The sequence below is a fragment of the Cryptomeria japonica genome, chromosome 4 (assembly GCF_030272615.1).
Source record: "Cryptomeria japonica chromosome 4, Sugi_1.0, whole genome shotgun sequence".
Classification (NCBI taxonomy): Eukaryota; Viridiplantae; Streptophyta; class Pinopsida; order Cupressales; family Cupressaceae; genus Cryptomeria; species Cryptomeria japonica.
In genome coordinates, this window is record NC_081408.1 from 670,231,447 (window position 1) to 670,244,053 (window position 12,607).

Genomic DNA, 12,607 nt, shown 5'->3' on the forward strand with positions numbered 1-12,607 from the left:
CCATCTTCACAATACAACCTTATAGAGAATTTAGGGAAGATGCCCACACAAATTTTTATACTTGAGTTGCTACATCCCTTGATCATAAAGCTATCCTTGATAAAGTGCTCACTACCACTACCGTTCCTACACACCTACATGTAGATTAATTTCAAGCTATGGTGGGACATATAGCCTCCTCTCATACCCTCACTTTTATCGAGAATAATAACTTGTCCATGCAACAACCCCATAATGAACCTTTACACATGGGTAAGTGCACCAAGTTGTGGTACCAAAAAGGTGCCACTTTTTATCTTTTCATAAAAATACATCATTGGCATGGAAAGGTCATCCAAACCTACAGGTTGGATGCCCAAGGCAAATCCAACCCAAAGGGTTGGTATTCTCCCAAGAAAACCATTTGGCGAGCGCCAAAAATGGGGTTCGCCCTTTTTTGGCGCTCGCCAAATACAAAATTTTGAATTTTCACATTTGGCGCATGCCAAATTTGGCACTCGCCAAATGTGAAAAGTCAATTTTTGCATTTGGCGAGCACCAAATTTGGTGCACACCAAATGTTTTGCATTATCTAATGTGAAGGTTTTGTGAGTGTGTAGATTTTCCAATTTGGGCACAAGTTATATCCACCGGGAGGAGAATATATACATAAAATATAACATTATAGTATAGCTCTATAGGACTTATAATGTAGATTCTAGTTTTTAGAGGATCATATAAAATTCCAGACAATCAAATTTATGTAATCAACATGTTCCTAGTAGCAATCTTTAGCTATGTATCTCACTCTCTTTATCTTCCCCAAACTCTAGACCTATCTCTTTCCCTCTCTTGTCTCTCTCACTTCTCTATCCTTGACTCTCTCCCTCTCTCTTCTCTCTCACTCTCTTATTGTTTCTCTCCCCTCCCACTCCTTTCTCTTGGTCACTACCTATCCCTTTTATCTTCTCTCTCCCCATATCTAGGGTTGTCCCTCCCTCCCTATTAACCTCACTACCTCTCGCTCCCTATATTATTACCCACCTTTCTTTCCCCCTCTAGGTTTCTCACTTATCTAATTGTCCACCTCTAGTTCTCTCCCTCCTTCTCTATCTTTCTCTCCCTTCTCCTTACCTCTATCTATTTATGCACTCTCTCCCTCTCTTCTCTCTCTCTCTCTCCAAACCTATCTATCTCCTCATTCTCTAGGTCTCTCAGTTCCTCCATGTATACCTTTCCATCCATCTTCTCTTACTCATCTCTTTGTTCTTCTATCTCTTCTATTCTCCCTCCCTCCCCTCTCTAGGTCTCTACCTTCCTTTCTTCCTCTCTCCCTCTCTATCTCCCTCTCCCACTCTCTCATCTTCTCTCTTCCTTTCTTATTCTCAAGATCATTACCTCTCCATCCCACCCTCTCTCCCCTCTCTAGGTTTCTCCCTCCCTTCCTCTCCACCTATCTATCTCTACATATAGGTCTTGTTACCTAGCTCTCTTTATCCCCCTCTATCTATCTCACTCCTCTCTGGCCATCTAGGTCTCTCACCTATCTATATGCCCCCTCTAGAGTTCTCTTTATCCCTCTCTACCTCTCTCTCCCTCCTCCTAACCCTATCCCTTTATGAACTCCCTCCTTTTCTCTTCCTCCCCTAACCTCTTTATCTCCTCCTTCCATAGGTCTCTCCCTCCCTCCATGTCTACCTCTCCATCCATACCCTCTTACTCATCTCTTTTTTCTTCTATCTCTTCTCTTCTCCCTCCCTCCCCTTTCTAGGTCTCTCCCTTTATTTCTTCGCCTTCCCTCTCTACCTCCCCATCCATACATACCCCCATATATATCTCACTCCCCCACTTTTTTATTCTCTCTTCCTCTTTTATTCTCTCTCTCTCTATAGTCTAGGTCATCAACTCTCTCTCACCTCTCGAGGTTTATCACTTCCTTCTTCTCCACCTATCTACCTCTGCATCATGTCTCATTACTCACCTCTCTCTCCCCCCCTTATCTATATCATTCCTCTATCTTGTCATCTAGGTCTGTCATCTCTTTTTCCCAATATAGTTCTCTCACCTATCTATTTTTTCCCTCTCTAGTTCTCTCCCTCTCTCTTCCCCTCTATCTCCCTCCCCCTTTACCCCTATTTATTTTTTAACTCTTTCCTCCTCTTCTCTCTTTCCCCCCACCTCTCTATATTCTCCTTCCTCAGGTCTTGTAGTCCCCCCATGTCTACCTCTCCCTCAATCCCCTCATACTCTTCTCTCTCTTTATTCTTTCATCTCTCCTCTTATCCATCCCTCCCATTTATAGGCATCTTCATTATTTTCTTCCCCTCTCCCTCTCTATCTATCTCTCTCTCTCTCCCTCTTTATCCCCATCTCTCTCTCTCCCTTTCCTAATAATTCTTATTTTCTATTTACCGTATACATCATCAACTTTCCATCACACCCTCTCTACCCCTCTCTAGGTTTCTCCCTCATTCCCTTTCCACCTCTCTACATCTCCATCCATATCTCATTACCAACCTATCTCTATCCCCCTCCATCTATCTCAGCCCTCTCTCTCTCTCTCTCTCTCTCTCTCTCTCTCTCTCTCTCTCTCTCTCTCTCTCTCTCACCCTATCTAGGTCTCTCACGCCTCTCTCCCCCTCTAGGTATCTTATATCTCTATATAACCCATCTAGGTATGTGCATGACCATGGTGGGCCATATGATCCCTTAGGAAACCATTAATATCTATCTTAGGACACCATATGACCTCTTAGGACAACATATGGTGTCGTTACAAGTCATATAGTGTGCTAAGGGGTCATATAGTGTTGTTACGGGTCATATGGTGTCCTAAGGGGTCATATGGTGTTCTATGACCCCTTAGGATACCATATGATCTCTTAGAACCCAATATGGTCCCTAATGACACCATATGGTGTAATAAGGGGTCATATGGTGTCCTAAGGGGTCATATGGTTTTCTAAGGGGTCATTTGGTGTTTTATGGCCCCTAAGGACATCACATGATCCCTAATGAGACCATATGACCCCTAATGACACCATATGACCCATAACGACACCATATAGTGTCCTAAGGGGTCATATGGTGTTCTATGACCCCTTATGACACCATATGGTGTCAATAGGGGTGATATGGTGTCCTAAGGGGTCATATAGTGTCGTTAGGGGTCATATGGTGTCCTAAGGGGTCATATGGTGCCCTAATGGGTCATACAATACCATATGACCCCTTACACCATATGATCCCTAATGACACCATATGACCTCTTAGGACACCATATGACCCCTAACGACACCATATTGTGTCTTGAGAGGTCATATGGTTTCACAAGTGGTCATGTCATGTACTAGGATGTTAAAAGTAGTCATATGGTCTCCTAGGGGGTCATAGAGCACCATATGACCCCCTAGGACACCATATGGTGTCGTTAGGGGTCATATGATATCTTAAGGGGTAGTATGGTGTCCTAAGGGGTCATATGGTGTCGTTAGGGGTCATATGGTATCCTAAGGGGTCACATGGTTCCCTAATGGGTCATAAAATATAATATGATCCCTTAAGACACCATATGATCCCTAACGACACCATATTGTGTCTTGAGGGGTCATATGGTGTCACAAGGAGTCATGTCATGTACTAAGTTGTTAAACGGGGTCATATGGTGTCCTAGGGGGTTATAGAACACCATATGACCCCTTAGGATACCATATGGTGTTGTTAGGGGTCAAATGGTGTCCTAAGGGGTCATATGGTGTTCTCTGACCCCTTAGGACATGATATGACCCCTTACAACACTATATAATCTCTAAAAACACCATATAGTGTCCTAAGGGGTCATATGGTGTTCTATGACCCCTTAGGACACCATATGACCCCTAATGACAACATATAGTGTCATAAGGGGTCATATGGTGTTCTATAACCCCTTGGGACACCATATGATCCCTCAAGACATCATATGACCCCTAAAAAACACCATATGGTTTTGTTATGACACCATATGACCCCTTAGGACACCATATGACCCCTAACGCCACTATATGTGTCCTAAGGGGCCATATGGCATCCTAATGGGTCATAGAATACCATATGAGCCCTTAGGACACCATATGACCCCTTAGGACACTATATGACCCATAACGACACCATATGGTGTCCTAGGGGCCATATGACCCCTCAGGACACCATATGACACCTTTTAACATCCTAGTACATAACATGAGCACTTGTGACACCATATGATCCCTCAAGACACAATATGGTGTTGTCAGAGGTCATATGGTATCCTAAGGGGTCATATGGTGTCGTTAGAGATCATATGGTGTCCTAAGGGGTCATATGGTATTCTATGACCTATTAGGACATAATATGACACCATATAACCCCTAACAACACCATAAGGTGTTGTTAGGGGTCATATGGTGTCCTAAGGGGTCATATGGTGTCGTTAGGGGTCATATGGTGTTATATGACCCCTGATGACACCATATGATGTCCTAAGGGGTCATCTGATGTCGTTAAGGGTCGTATGAAGTCCTAAGATGTCATATAGTGTTATATGACCCCTTAGGACACCATATGGTGTTTTGAGGGGTCATATGGTGTCGTATGGGGTCATATGGTGTTGTAAGAGGACATAGAACACCATATGACTCCTTAGGACACCATATGGTGTTTTTAGGGGTCATATGGTGTCCTGAGGGCTCATATGGTGTCCCAAAGGGTCATAGAACATCATATGACCCCTTAGGACACCATATGTTGTCATTAGGGGTCATATGGTGTCCTAAGGGGTCATAGAACACCATATGACCCCTTAGGACACCATATGGCATCATTAGGGATTATATGGTGTTTTATGGGGTCATATGGTGTCCTAAGGGGTCACAAAACACTATATAACCCCTTAGGACACCATATGACCCCTTAGGAATTCATATGACCCCTTAGGACACCATATGGCAATGTTATGGGTCATAGGACACCATTTGGTGTTGTTAGGGGTCGTATGGTGTCTTAAGGGGTTATAGAACACCATATGACCCCATAGGACACCATATAACCTCTAACAACACCATATGACCCCTTAGGACACCATATGGTGTCATTAGGGGTCATATGATGTCTTATGGGGTCATAGAATACCATATGACCCCTTAGAACATCATATGATCCCTTAGGAAACCATATGACCCCTTTGGACACCATATGATTTTGTTAGGGGTCATGTGGTGTTCTAAGGGGTCATAAAACACCATATGACCCTTTAGGACACCATATGGTGTCATTAGGGGTCATATGGTGTCCTAAGGGGTCATAGAAGACCAAATTTCCTATTAGGACACCATATGACCCCTTAGGATACCATATGGTGTCCTTAGGTGTCATATGGTATCCTAAGGAGTCATAGAATACTGTATGACACCATATGACCCCTAACGACACCATATAACCCCTTAGGATACCATATGACCCTTAATGATACCATATGACCCCTTAGGAAATGATATGGTGTTGTTAGGGGTTAGGGTCATATGGTGTCCTAAGGGGTCATATGGTATTGTAAGGGGTCATATGGCATCTTAAGGGGTCATATGGTGTCCTGAGTATCAATACGACCACTACCCTCAACCCTATCTACCCTAAACAATGTTCCATCAATCTTGTAACCCATACCATAAATCTTATATCTTACAACCTATTATCTAAATCCTATATAGGGGAGGGATAAAAAAGAGGGGAGAGGGAATAATAAAGAGAAAGAGAGATCTATGAAGAAAGGGAGAGGTGGGTAGGGAGTGGATGAGAGACCTAGAGAGGGAAGAGTAGATAGGTGAGGGAGAGAGAGAATAAAATAAGAGAGATAAGTACACAAATAGAGAAAGAGGGGCAAGGAGGTAGAAATGAAATAATTAGAGGAGAGAGATATAGAGGTGAGAGACCTAGGGTGGAAAGATAGAGGTGAAGGAGATGCAGGGGGATTAAGAGACAAAGAGGGAGATGTAGATATGTAAAGATGGAGGGAACGAGAAAAATCAGTATGGAAAGAGAGGTTAGGAGGGAGAGGTATTCATTAAGAGAACACAGAGAGAGTGGAGAGAAACAAGAAGAAGAGGAGAGATGGAGGGAGGGAAGGATAGATATGGAGATAAGGAGGGAAGGTGAGAGAGAGAGAGGGAGAGAGTATAGGAGAGACCTAGAGAGGGGAGAGAGAAAAAATAGAGATAAGAAAGGGGGAGTAATATATCTAGATTTTTTCATAGATAAAGAGGTGATGAGAGAGATACGAGAAGGAGAGAGTTCATAAAGGGAGATGGGAAAGGGGTGATGGAGAGAGAGAGGTGGAGAGGAATGGAGAGAATTAGAGAGGGGATAAATAGAGAGATGACATATGTAGAGAATGAGAGAGAGATTAAATACTTAGATGGGAGAGATAGAGGAGAGATAGATAGAGGGGCTTAAAGATAGGTGCATAATGAGACAATGGATAAGTATAGAGGTGGAGAGGGAATGAGGGAGAAATCTATAAATTTGAGAGAGGGAGGTAGAGAGAGTAGGAGGGAGAGGTGACAACCTAGACAATGGAGAGAGAGAATAGATAGAATAGAAAAGATATGACTAAGAGGGGATGGATGGAGAGGTAGACATGGATGGATTCAAAGACCTAAGGAAAGAGGAGATAGATAGGTTTGGAGAGAGAGAATAGAGGGAGAGATTTAATAAATGGATAGGGGTAAGGGAGAGAGAGAGAAATATGGAGATAGGGGGAGATAACTAGAGGGTGGACAATTAATTAGGTGAGATACCTAGAGGGGGGAGAGAGGTGGGTAATAATATAGGGAGGGAGAGGTAGAGAGATGAATAGGGAGGGAGGAAGAGACCCAGATATGGGGAGAGAGAAGATAGAAGGGATAGGTAGTGACCAAGAGAATGGAGAGGGAGGGGAGTGAAATAATAAGAGAATGAGAGAGAAGAGAGAGGGATTGAGTCAATGATAGATATGGGGCTAAGGAAGGAATGAAAGGTAGAGAAGTTGAGTTTACCTAGAGAGGGGAGAGAAAAGTGAGAGAGACAAGAGAGAGATAGAGATAGGTCTAGAGTTTGGGGATGATAAAGAGAGAGAGATACATAGCTGAAGAATGCTAATAGGAACATGTTGATTGCTGAAATTTGACTAAGTCTGAAATTTTATATGATCCTCTTAAAACTAGAATCTACATTATAAGTCCTATAGAGCTGAAACCACTCTCAAACATCCATATTTTTGGCCGTGCTCTCCATCAGGTTTGCAACTGTTTCAATGAAACTTAAAAAAACACCATAGCAACCTCAATCGCTATCTTAGCTATCCAAGCATGTATTTTTTTTTCACATTTTGATTTTATTAAGGCTTTAATCCATAATTTCTTTTGTTAGTGTGTCCATTTTTTTGTCAAAAACCAACGTGCACTATTTTGGGTATAGTTTTTTACACGTTCATTGGATTTTAAAGAAACTTATATTTTTAGAAACTAGACTCCATTCTACACAATTTAAAAAAAAAGGTTTTGATTTTTGATTAGTTATCAAAAATTTTAGGGGGGAACACGCTCAAATTTATGTTTTTCAGGATGTGTCCACTTCAAAAATTAGTAAAAAATCATATACTCATTAAAAAATTAGTTGAAAAATATGGCATAAACTACAAGGTGTTAGCTAATTTCTCATCGAAGCGATTTGAAAAATTCAAAAAAAAAAAAACATTGTAGGGGGGCCACAACAGACGTTATGTTATGTTTTTTGCATAAAAACATGACCACTTTTTGTGGCCCCCCTTTTTGAAGCCCTTAATCTCCACCATTTTCAAAAATCATTAGTAGTTTAGAAAGTAGACTCGAAGCACTCTAACTCTTGTTCTTTTTGTATCTTCAAATTTGGAGTGTAACTATCTTCAATTTGTCATTGAAGTTCGGACTTTGCTGATTTCAGAAAAAAAGTGGCATCTTAAGACCCTCTTTTGGTACCACAACTTGGTGCACATACCCACATTGAAGTCCTTGTCCATAGAGTTAAGATCAAGTGAGTTTGATAGATGGAGGAACATGTCTAAATATTTGTACTCTGAAATTGATTAGAGAGCTCGGGTTTGATGAAAATGCAGTTGACCCAACGAAAAAGATTACAATAAAGGCATATGATGAAGAGGAACGCTCATCTAAGGGATTAGTTACATTGCCTATTAAAGTGGGACCTGTGGTGAAGGATGTGGTTTTCCAAGTCCTTGATCTCCCCTTGATCTATAACATTCTCCTTGAAAGGCCTTGGATCCATGTAATGCAAGCTTTACCTTCTACCTACCATCAATGTATCAAATTTCCGCACAATGGTGTTGAAGTAACTATACCAAGAGATCCAAACCCTTTTATGTATTGCAAAAAATTGAGTTTTAAGACTGAATCCATCGTTCCTAGAAACCACCTCCTTCCCAAGCATACATTGATCCTAAATCCTTAAATGCATCCACTTCCAAATCCAATGAAGCTGAGATTAGAATAAAAGTAAAAGACCATAGAGTAGGGGAATATTATATGAGTATGGAAATATTATATGACTTGTGCTCTTTGCATTGGAAATCTTCCTTTGTCTACTTGCACTTATGGAAAACCACAAATGACTGAAACCACATCAGACACCCTAACTATAGTCTGTAAATCTACCATTTTTAAAAAATGGAGAGCTTTGTATGATGAAATGGAAGAAGAGGACCTCTTGAGATAGTTATACAAACATGAAGATATAGAGAAAGAACAAATTGCAGAACCTCAAGTCAAAATACTAGTTGAGCAATATGGAAAGGGATTGAAGATAATGAAAAGATATGGCTATGATTGTCACAGTCCTCTTGGTTTACACAAACAAGGTATACTTGAACCGATCAAACCTGATGGTGGACGTAAGTTTCTTGTCTAGGGTATGATACATAGAAATATAAGACCTTGAGTACTAAGGGTAACTCGAGTAAGGTAGGGGAGTCTTCTAATGCAACACAGACTGATGAGGAAGGTACCATTGATGACTAACAATTTCATTGATATATATGACTATGATTCTATTTGTACCCTTGAGCCTATTCATAACCTTGAACCTAATTATGATCCTTTACCTCTTGTTCACCTGGAACTTATTGATTGCGACCATGAGTGATAACCCTAGTTAGATATTTTTCAAAACAATGAGACAATCATAAACTTTCTTGGAGCACAAAGTGATTTACCCCTTGGAGATCATAGGTTTGGATTCACCATAGAACTTAACAGTGCAACTTACTTTGGAGAAGGTGCCAAGCCTTTCAGTTGCAAAATTATAAAAAATATCAAAAGGTATTCTAGTGAAAACCATTTTGCGGCACTATTAGACCCCAAAAATATAAAAATAAAGGATGTATCCGAAGGTGAAAACCTCCCTAAGGAACCTGAGGATGGAAGGCTTGACACACTTCCCCTAGCTAAATGGGTCATGATTCTTAGTGATTTTGACATTGAGTATGTAGAAAGAAAAGCAATAAAAGGAAAAACTATAGCAGATCAACTCGTTGATGCTCCTATCACAGATGATCATCCACTTATTATAGAGTTACCTGATGAGTCAATCTTCAACATGGAATCTTCAAAACTCTGGAATTTATATTTTGATGGTTCCTTCACACATGGTGGCTTTGGTGTTGGCATTCTCTTCATCACACCACAAGGGGATTGCATACCGAAGGCTTATAAAATACAATTTCCTTGTACCAACAATATTGCAGAATATGAAGCATTACTTTCTAGACTTCGTATGGTTGTACAATGGAAAATCTTAGATTTGTGTGTTCTTAGTGATTCCTAGTTAGTGATTAGACAGGTTAATGATGATTATAAGACAAAAGATGAAAAGCTTATGCCATACAAGAGAATGGTGGATTATTTCAAGGCTTAATTTACCACAATAACATTTGAGAAAATTTCTCAAGATAATAATAGAGCAACTGATGCAATGGCTACAATCACATCCCTTGTAACAATGCCAAGTAATACAAAATACTGTGAGTTCTTGGTTGAACAACTCTTAGAGCCTGCCTATAATGGACCACAGTATGAAATGATATGTCTCATCATTGGTCCTAACTCCCACTAGTACAAAGATATTTATGCCCATTTACATGATAATACCTTACCTCCTGATCTATCCAACAAAGCTCAAAATTTTTTTATTCGTCGAGCCTCCTGTTATGCCATTTTAGCTGATACCGTATGTAGTCACACAAATCTGTCCAGCTTAATTAAATAAATATTCGCTATTTATTTGATTAAAAATCCACTAGCCATCAGTTAATTAAATTAATATTTAATTAATTTATTCCCAAACATTCTTCTATTAATTAAATAAATTATTCAATTTATTTTAATTAATTCATTAAATCAAATTCACAATCAATTAAATAAATAAAATCTATTTATTTAATAAAATCCCCTTTTCCTCTTTTAAATAAATTAAATAAAACATTTATTTAAATCATTATCCCCCCCCCACTTGCATTTTCCTACAAATGCAACTTGCCCTCATTTATTGAAATAAACTATTTTTATTTTAATAAAATCCTATTTTCCCTCACCCACCAAATCCACTTGCAAAATCTAATCCCCTTCTAGATTCTTCTAAATTAGCCTAATCCATCCCCTAAATTATTGTCACATTCCTAAGCAAAATGGAGTCACTTCTCAAAGACTCCAAAGTCTTTGAAAAGCATTTAATGCTTTGTGTGTTCAACAAATTAACCCCCAAAGTCTTCCAAGACCACTAATGGCTCTTACATGACCATTTAAGGCTCTTACATAACCATTTATGGTTACTTCAAACTTGTCCCCCCAAACATTTATTGTTTTGACCATATTCATCCATTTCACATTTGCACAAGAGTTTATCCATTGGATAAAAGCTTTATTCTTTGAATAAAGAGTTTATTCATTCAACCAACCTTGACATTAACTCCCAAAGTCATATCAGGCATTTAATGCTTATTCTCTCTCCTCTCAACCTATCTCACATTGACACTTGTCATCCCGGGATTGGGTTGAAAGCCCTCACATGGATTTGAAATCATTCAATCCTAACCCTTGTTGAGATTGCTCAATCTCAACCATCCATTGCTCCATTTTTTTCTATAAATAGAGTCCATTTCTTCATAATCCAGATTCTGAAAACTTGTATGCATTTAAGCTATAGGCATTTTAAGAGAGCATTTTAGCATAATTAACTAATATCTTGTCATTTTGGATAAAATCAATCATTTTTAGTATCAATAGCTTAATATTAGCTTCTTTATTTACATTTAGAGCAATATTTCAATCTCAATCCTTCATAAGCATCCATAGTGCAAAAAGCTGTTGAGAGCTACACTATTTTGGAACTTGGAGAGGAGAGGAACAAGGGAGAAGGAGCTAAGAGAATGCTAAGAGGCATTTGGAGATGCCTCATTATCTTTGTTTCATTAGTTAGATATATTAGCATGATTTTAGTGTCTCTCTTGATATGCCTGTTTAGATTAGTTTTTGATTGAATAACACTAACAATGTTCTTGTGTGTCTTGTGTTGTTTGTCATTTGCTAACCTTGTCCACTTTGCAGGGAATCATTTGGTGAACCCGACGTGAATCGAAACACCAAAAATATCATTTAAAAAAAAAAACTAACATGTCTGAATGTTGAAAGTGTCACACAGGTTGCACTTTGGCGCTATTCAACTCGTTCTAGCGCTATCGACACTTATGCTTTTAGCGCTATTGTTTTTACAATAGCGCTTTTGTCTCAAGTTCAACACTTTTGAAACAGTTTTGACACTTTTGAAGTTGTTTTGGTGCTATTAACAATCTTTTAGCACTTTTGCCTCTTTGTCTTTCCCTTTCTTTCAGTGCGTTTGCGTTAAATAGCGCCTCTGTTCAAACACAGACTAGCGCTATTGTAACAGAATGTCGTAAAAATCACCTTGTAACCAAAAAAATTGAAAATTTTAGGCTTGTGGAAGCCCCCCTTGGACATAGATTTTACTAACAATTTGTTGTTTGTGCAGGTTTAAAACTCACCATAAAAAAAAAAAAAAAAGAAATCACAAACTTGCCTTTTGTTGCTTTTAAAACTTGAACAAACAAAATTTCATTGCTTTCTAGTTAGAGTCACTCGTCTTTTGGTGCATTAAAAACTGAACAAAACAACTTTATTTTTTGCAAGTTAGGAAACAAACTTCATTTTGGTGCTTAAAATCAACAAAACAAAATTTATTTTCTTGCATCAACTTAACGAAATTTACAAATCAACACTTTGTTTTGGGCAATCTAAAAAGAACAAGCCATTTTTCATTCAAGCTCAAAAACAATTTTACTTCAAGCAAAACGTGCTTTTTGTTAAGTTGACCAGGATCTCATTTTCCTAGTTTACGAAACATATTGCCTTTGAAAGTTAAAAAGAACATCATGATTGTTAGAGCAACATCTCCAAATAGTTAGACCACATTGCGATGATGGGTTAAAAAGAACAAGTGTTTTTTGTGTTTAGCACACTTGTGCAAAAGGTCGGTCAAGTGGTCCCACTTCTAACACACACTATCCTCTCCC